This window comes from Papaver somniferum, chromosome 1 (assembly GCF_003573695.1).
Source record: "Papaver somniferum cultivar HN1 chromosome 1, ASM357369v1, whole genome shotgun sequence".
NCBI classification, from domain to species: Eukaryota; Viridiplantae; Streptophyta; class Magnoliopsida; order Ranunculales; family Papaveraceae; genus Papaver; species Papaver somniferum.
The window spans coordinates 99,408,473-99,416,474 of NC_039358.1; the positions used below are offsets into that span (position 1 = coordinate 99,408,473).

Genomic DNA, 8,002 nt, shown 5'->3' on the forward strand with positions numbered 1-8,002 from the left:
AGTTCTCTTATGTGAGCATTTCCAACTAGATTAATCATGAATTCTTTTGTGGTTAATTTGGTTGAGTATTCTGATTAAATTAATCATGGGTTTTCTTGTGGTTAGTTTAGTTGAGAATTTTTGGATGCAAAATTATTTCCTTTGTGATTTTTGGTGTCCAAAGAAATCCTTCTTTTCTTGTGAAAGTAAGGTCACTCTTGTTATTCTTTCGGGAATGACATTTTTATGGGGGAGAGTTCTTAATTGAACTTGTGCTTAATTGCCAAATCTTTGTGGGGAGTGCGGCTGTGGAATATTATAAGGGTTATCTTGTATCTTTATAAACTCCTTGATGAATGCATTTAGCTTCGGCTATATGATGGCATCTAAAAAGTTGATATTTGCTTTCTTTTGGTCATGAAATGTGTCTATGGAAATTTCATTAGGATCCCACTAGTTTTCGTACCTTTGCCAATTTTATTAACAAAAAGGGGGAGAATTAATGTGTAGTTCACACTACAAATACATATGGTTTTCGGATCATTATGTAAGGGGGAGTGGTTTCCATGTGAGATGGAGTATTGACTAAGGGGGAGTGATACATATCACCACAGCATTGTTGTCGAAGTTGTGATATAATTGAACTTTGATGTTATGTAATAATACTATGACACTGTGTAACAATGATTGAGAACTTTTGTTTTATCATTGTTATAGCTACGGATTTTCAACAACGATGATGCTAAACTTACAACCTTTGGAATCATTGGAGTACTTGGAACTGACGAAGATTTCGATTAATGTTGAAGAACCAAGGAGATCATGCATGTGGAAGAGAAGCTACAAAATTTTATTTATTTATTTTTGTATTCCATATGTATTGATAGTTTTGTCAATAAAATTGACAAAGGGGGAGATTGTTAGAGCACTGCTTGGTCGAACTCGCAAGCGTTGCTATCTCAAGCTTGTTGTCAAGTTTAGTTGCCAAAACTATAAGTCTTGATTTCTAGTCTGCTCATAGCTAAGTCTCGGACTAGGATAGAAAGGGTAGTTGAGCTCTAGACTCAATGGCGATCATCATACAAAGACGAAGAACTACTCAAGGAACTGGTGGAACTTCATCGACTAAAAGGTATGTGGAGACTTGAACTTATATATCACTCAAAAGTTTATCTACTCTATCTCATATCTTGAGACAAAATTTGTATTGCTATATAGACTATGATTGTACACATTTGCTATTTCGAGCCGAGTTTATCTCGCTTATCTATTTCTCGAAATATGTGTTGGTAAGCTTTCGCTTTGGCCAAGTTCATCTTTACTAGTGACGAAACTCATATTGGTTTCAATTACTTGAAAATCGCTTTGCCGAAAACAACTATATAACGTCCTCTAAGAATGCTTCAATGATTGAAATGAGAGTTTAGAATATAACCTTAAAAGGATATAAACATTGTGTGATAACTCATACGCGTGTAAGTCCTTATTCCTTGAACCAAAGTATGCATATTTTGCTGCTCAGGAAAACCGAAACTGATGTCCGCGTACTAGTACGCTCACTGTCGGAAGTTCACATCCCGTGAATTTCTGCTGGAGTTTGTGAACTGAAAACAAACTTATTACGGGTACTTAAGTCCGCATACCAGTATGCGTACTTAAGTGGGTTAGTTTCTAAAAATGATTATTCGTGAACTTAAACTTATATGAAAAGGAATGCATACTTGCAAACCGTGGATATAAAGTTCATGAATTGATTCGAGCGAATCAAATCATTTTTGCTTCGATTGTGTCTTGTATACTTCTATAAGATCTAAGCAATTGAACAACTCTCTAACTAGTTCTCTTGAGTCACTTGAACTAGTTATGGTTAAGATGAATATGGTTGATAAGAAAGTGCTCATATGGTTAGCCATTTGGTTAACTATTGTTGAACCAACTAAGTGTACATGTTTGGGTACGGTTACACAAACCTAAATGAACGTGCATTTCATTTGTGTGTAACAAGCTAAGTTCGATCTAACGGTTGAAATATATTAACTTGAATCTAATTAGGTTTTCATCTAACGGTGAATATTGAATGCTTTGTTACCAAGGTAACTTAGATTGCAAACCCTGATTTGAAAGACTATATAAAGGAGAACTCTAGCAACTGGGAAACCTAATCCCCATACCTTCTGTGTGATACTAGTTGTATTAGCTAGAGTCGATTTTCCTTTAACCTTAGGTTTCTCTCGAGACCCTTTAGGTTAATGACTTGAAGACTTCATTGGGATTGTGAAGCCATACCCTACTATTTTCTCTGTAGTTGCGTGATCTGATCTTGCTGTTTCTATCGTGTTTGAGTACAATCGTAAGATTGGCTTGAGATTAATTTATCTGATAGGCAAGATATAAAAGAAGTCACAAACATCTTCGTCTCATTGTTTGTGATTCCGCAATATCTTCTTTCGCTAGTCGATTAAGATTATTGTGAGGTGATTGATAATTCTAGGTTGTTCTTCGGGGATATAAGTCTGGGTTATCAATTGGTTCCTGTTCACCTTGATTTATCAAAAGACGGAACAAAAACTCGTAGGTATTTCTGTGGGAGATAGATTTATCTATTACCGTAGACTTTTCTCTGTGATACAGATTTGTTTATTAAAGTCTTCGACTTTGGGTAGTAGCAAATCTTAGTTGTGGGTGAGATCAGCTAAGGGAATAAAGTGCGTAGTATCCTACTGGGATCAGAGACGTAAGGAGCGCAATTGTACCTTGGATCAGTGTGACATTGATTGGGGTTCAACTACAGTCCAGACCGAAGTTAGTTTGTAGTAGGCTAGTGTCTGTAGCGGCTTAATACAGTATGTGTTCAATCTGGACTAGGTCCCGGGGTTTTTCTGCATTTGCGCTTTCCTCGTTAACAAAACTTCTGGTGTCTGTGTTATTTCTTTTCCGCATTAAATTTTGCTATATAATTGATATATCACAGGTTGTGCGCTGAATCAATCAATTGGGAAATCCAACCTTTGGTTGTTGATTGAACTTGATTGATCCTTGAATATAGGTCTTTGGTACCGTTCAAGTGATTTCTCTTGTATTCAATTAGACTTGCAAATTTCTATTTGCTTGAGTAAGTATTGAATCGAGAAAATGAGATATAACTCTTCGATATACTTTTATTAAGATTGAGTCTGACTGTCTAGTTGATTCTCTTAAAAGTATATTGGAGTTTGTCCATACAGATTGCTAAGCGAAATATTAGGTGTGGTTGTTAGACCCCCGCTTTTTCAATGCTTTCATACCGACATGATAAAGATAACTTTTTAACAAATATGGGACAGTCACAGGTTCACAGACGTAAACAACATATCCCATAACAATTTGCAATATATAAAATCATAAAGATTAAAATTGCAAAAATCACCTTCCAAAAAAACTTAGAGTTTAAATAAATAAATCTAAAAACATTGAAGATGAAAATCGTTGGACATAACTATGTGTACTCACAATAATGCCTATTCCAAACCCTAGTAATCCTTTTAAAAACACAAGAAATAAATTCTCATAAGAAGTTTCCTAGACAAAATCAAGACAAACTCGTAATGCACATTCAAGATGATTTGTCTTTATAAGATAGAGTCAATCTCGTTCGCACGGATTTACACCAATAATAGCTACCAAAGGCGTATAAAAATATTTTCTTAACAAAGAAGAATATACAAAGTCATTAACAACCATGCACCATAGTTCACAAGAGATAATTGTGAACATTCAAGAATCCCATAGGAATGCATACTATTGCCTATTCTTGAACTTCCTTCTTTGTGATTCACCAAAAACATTCTTGTAAAAGCTACAAATGAGCTTAGAAGAGTAATACTCCAAGAGTACAAGTGCCCAAGTCCAAGAGAAGAGGAACAAGAGCGATGAAACGGAGCAAACCACTCAAAAACAAGAGATGGGACAAATACCAATCTTAACTCATCCAAATTCAAGAATTCTCATATCCATTTTGAAGAGAATTCAAAGAGTAAGAGAATGCAAAAGGAATGAGGTCATTCCAAGTTCGGACGAAGAAGATGCGGCCAAAACAAGTTTACCAAATATCGACATCTACGGGCAAGTATGCATACGGGTATGCAAACGAACTTTCAGTATGCAAAAGGGTATGCAAACGGGTATGCAAACGAATTTCCCTGGATTTTATTACAAAAAATCATTTGTAAACTGGTATGCAAACATGTATGCATACCTGAAGTGTACCATGAAGGCCAAAACATCCCGAACAACTATTTTCAACCCGTAACATTTAAGAATCTTAAACACAAATCAAGTTAGGTAGACATGAACGACACACAAGGTACATAGACCATCATAAAACTTTCTCAAGTTTAGAGACATACCTTTTTAGAAAAATCCGATCGAATTCTACAACGTTACCAAACATTCAAAATCATACCCAACATAATATGTGTGCCCCAGTTCTTGTGCTTCCCTCACTGTATACATAACAGGGCATTTCTTGGTGAGGATGCAGTTTCAACACAATCAAGTTGTATTGAGGTGAACAGTGTCTTGCTCACCAAGACACCAAGAAAGAGTTTCTTTCCAGCAACTCTTGCATCTTACGATATTGAGAAACACCCAAGGAACTGTTTTTATAAGTCTATCAAAGAACTTCAAGAGAACCCAAAAAGATTTGTGTTTCTGATTTCTTGTTTTACAACTTATAAAAAACAGTTTCTGCAGATAGTTTTAGTACTGCAAAGGGAAACTCTTTTGATAGAAAGAGACGTCCTACCTTCTTCATAAAATAAGATAATACTACTATCTTGATAGGAAGTATCAGGAATTGAGCAATAATCGATTCATGCTTTGAGGTGATATACTCAGATGAATGAGATTTAAACTCCTATGGTATTTCTGTGGGAGACAGATTTATCTATTACGTAGACTTTTATGTATGATACAACTTTTTTTATTAAAGTCGTCGACTTTGGGTCGTAGCAACTCTTAGTTGTGGGTGAGATCAGCTAAGGGAATCAAGTGCGTAGTATCCTGCTAGGATCAGAGACGTATGAGCATAACTGTACCTTGGATCAGTGTGAGATTGATTGGGGTTCAACTACAGTCCATACCGGAGTTAGTTTGTAGTAGGCTAGTGTTTGTAGCGGCTTAATACAGTGTGTGTTCAATCTGGACTAGGTCCTGGGATTTTTCTGCATTTGAGGTTTCCTCGTTAACAAAACTTCTGGTGTCTGTGTTATTTCTTTTCCGCATTATATTGTTTATCTTTAGAATTGAAATATCACAGGTTGTGCGTTTGAATCAATCAATTGGGAAATCCGACCTTTGGTTGTTGATTGAAATTGATTGATCCTTGAACATTGGTCTTTGGTACCGTTCAAGTGATTTCTCTTGTATTCAATTAGACTCGGAAATTTCTATTTGGTTGAGTAAGAATTGAATCGAGAAAGAAAGATATAACTCTTTGATATACTTTGTTAAGATTGAATCTAGTTGATTCTCTTGAAAGTATATTGGAGTTGGTCCATACAGATTGCTAATCGAAATATTGGGTGTGGTTGTTGCATACAGATTGCTAATCGAAATATTGGGCGTGGTTGTTGTACCCGCTTTTTCACTTTACTAGTAAATTTACGAGACCTCGTACCATCAATAACAATTCTAAACATATATATATATATATATATATATATATATATATATGACGACAGTCCTCGTGCACCGTCAGCACAACTATTCCACTAAATTAAGCAAACGTTGCTTATATCAAGTCCAACCAAGAGAGTTAAACACCCAGTATACATGATATCAAGTCCACAATCTATCAAGTAGATAAGTAAGGATTTATTACAAAACTTTGAGGTATCAAAACCGAGCAAACTAAATTCTGTCAAAACATGGCAGATTAAATACAATGGATACATCACACTCAATAGTAAAGTTCCGGAAAATATACCAAAATGACATGAATTTGACCATGGTGTAGCTATGAATCTGACCATGGTGTAGCTTCTCAAGATACTTGGGGACTGTAGGCAATGTTTGATCTTTTTATAGAAAAGAAATTGATGGTTTCGTAGCCTACTTCGACTACCAATTGTAGTAAGAACCGATTATTTTCTAAGACTGCATATCAAACCAAGAATTAATACTAACACCATTAAATAAGACTACTCCATGCACCAAATTCATTGACAAGCTCAAGTACTCAATGTAGTCAACACAAATCAAACAAGACCAATATGAATACTCAATCCAAGACAAGAAATGATTCTTACCCCCACACCACTGGACTTGACGTAGGGAAACCTACATCATCACCGCAACCGTCGTTGGCTCTCCCTTTTTTTCTTTTGGGGCCCTTTTTACAAACAGATTATGGGCGTCTTGCTCCATTTATAACTCTCCTTGTCTGCAATTTCAAATTAGTAGACTACCCAAAGTCCTAGACATCCACAAATTAATGTTGGAAAATCCATAACATCCATAGCTATTTACGTTTCCTGTACTTCAACATATATTAAGCCTTAACAAAAATGAACTAATAGCTCAGAAATGGTAGCAGTAATATTAAAACACATATGTGCATTCCTTAATGCAAATGATGGAAAACATACTTGCACTAACATTCAGTACATTATCTAACAGATGATTAACTACTATATATAATTCTTAGATGTATCCGTCTTCACTAAATGAGGTTAACCGCGATAGTCACCGCGACAAGGCTATATGTATATATCTTGTCATACACGGAATACACTTAAATGTTCAATACTACATTTACCAATTCTAAAAAAATCACTATATACATGACCGTTCGGACCAACACCACATTAGAAATTTACTATGATCAAGGAACATGTAGGACTACCGAATTCATAACATAATTCATTTTGAATCAAACAAAAATAGAAATCAAAGTTTAATTGCTAAACAGTAGCTATAAATTTATATAGACATTTTAGTCTGAAAATGTATATATTATCTAATTTATGATCTAAATTTCTCTAGTCATTTAACCCTCACTGCTTTCTCGGTGAACCACTAATCTAAAACTGTTAAACACTTCCTGAAATTTCATGGAACCAAACCCCAATTGCTATCTGGAACTTGGAGAAAAAGTTCCCAAAATCAGAAAATCTAGTATCATGCTTCAATTTACACATGCCAGGCGAATTGATCAAACCCATTCTCAAGTCATTATCAATACTTTGTAAACCAACCGAAACACATCAAGTTCCCTAAAATTGAATCTATATGAATACCCAATTTTAACAAGATTCAACATCCCATTTAACGTTTTAACATGAATTATACATTTGTCAACCGATTTGGAAAACAAAAACTCAAATTGTTATGAACCCTAATTTTCTATTTTTCAAGAATTTCAATTCATGGAAGGATCTATATTAATACCAAATCAGACATGCATCTAGTATCACATACAAACCCCCAAATTGATAGAAATCACTTTGCTCAGTTGAGTAAAAGAAACAATAGCTTCAAAAACAATTTCCAACTGGAAACTGGGAGGAGAAATGCCCATTACTGCACTTTAACATGCCAACATCAACAACTTCACGTACTCTCATCTCCACCAAGACCATTTACCCATAAATTCAACCAAGTTACTTAAATTTTTCTGTCCAGGGGGTGGGGGTGGGGGGAGGGGAGGAAAAAAAAAAAAAAAGAAGATACCCCCCCCACCCCCCCCACCCCCGGTCATACCAAAGATGTCCTTGAAGAGAAGAAAATGAAAATCCCTAACATGTCCCATTTGATCATGCATTTTTAACACTTGGGAACCAAGGTGCCACATAATGAATTTATCATTTCATTTATAAAATAATGTTGTCTACCCTAAACCAAAGGAGAAAGTAAAAATATGTCTCCCGGGAAAAATAATAGGCAACAGTGATGCATTAAGTGAAGAATTTGCATAATTTTGTTTAGTGGGTTCGGTTAAACCCAAGTAAAAATTTAGACTATGATAAAGGGGTTCACTTATACC

At 35.3% G+C, this 8,002-nt stretch overlaps 1 long non-coding RNA gene across 1 annotated transcript; it reads right to left on the minus strand.

The window, feature by feature from the left end:
- Positions 1–5,768: 5,768 nt before the first annotated feature.
- On the minus strand, positions 5,769–7,644 carry LOC113331557. The gene is made up of 2 exons (XR_003351021.1): positions 6,267–7,644; positions 5,769–6,114 (listed from the first exon to the last, which is right to left on the minus strand). It is a non-coding gene; the product is annotated as an uncharacterized LOC113331557 (long non-coding RNA).
- Between the last annotated feature and the right edge of the window lie 358 nt (positions 7,645–8,002).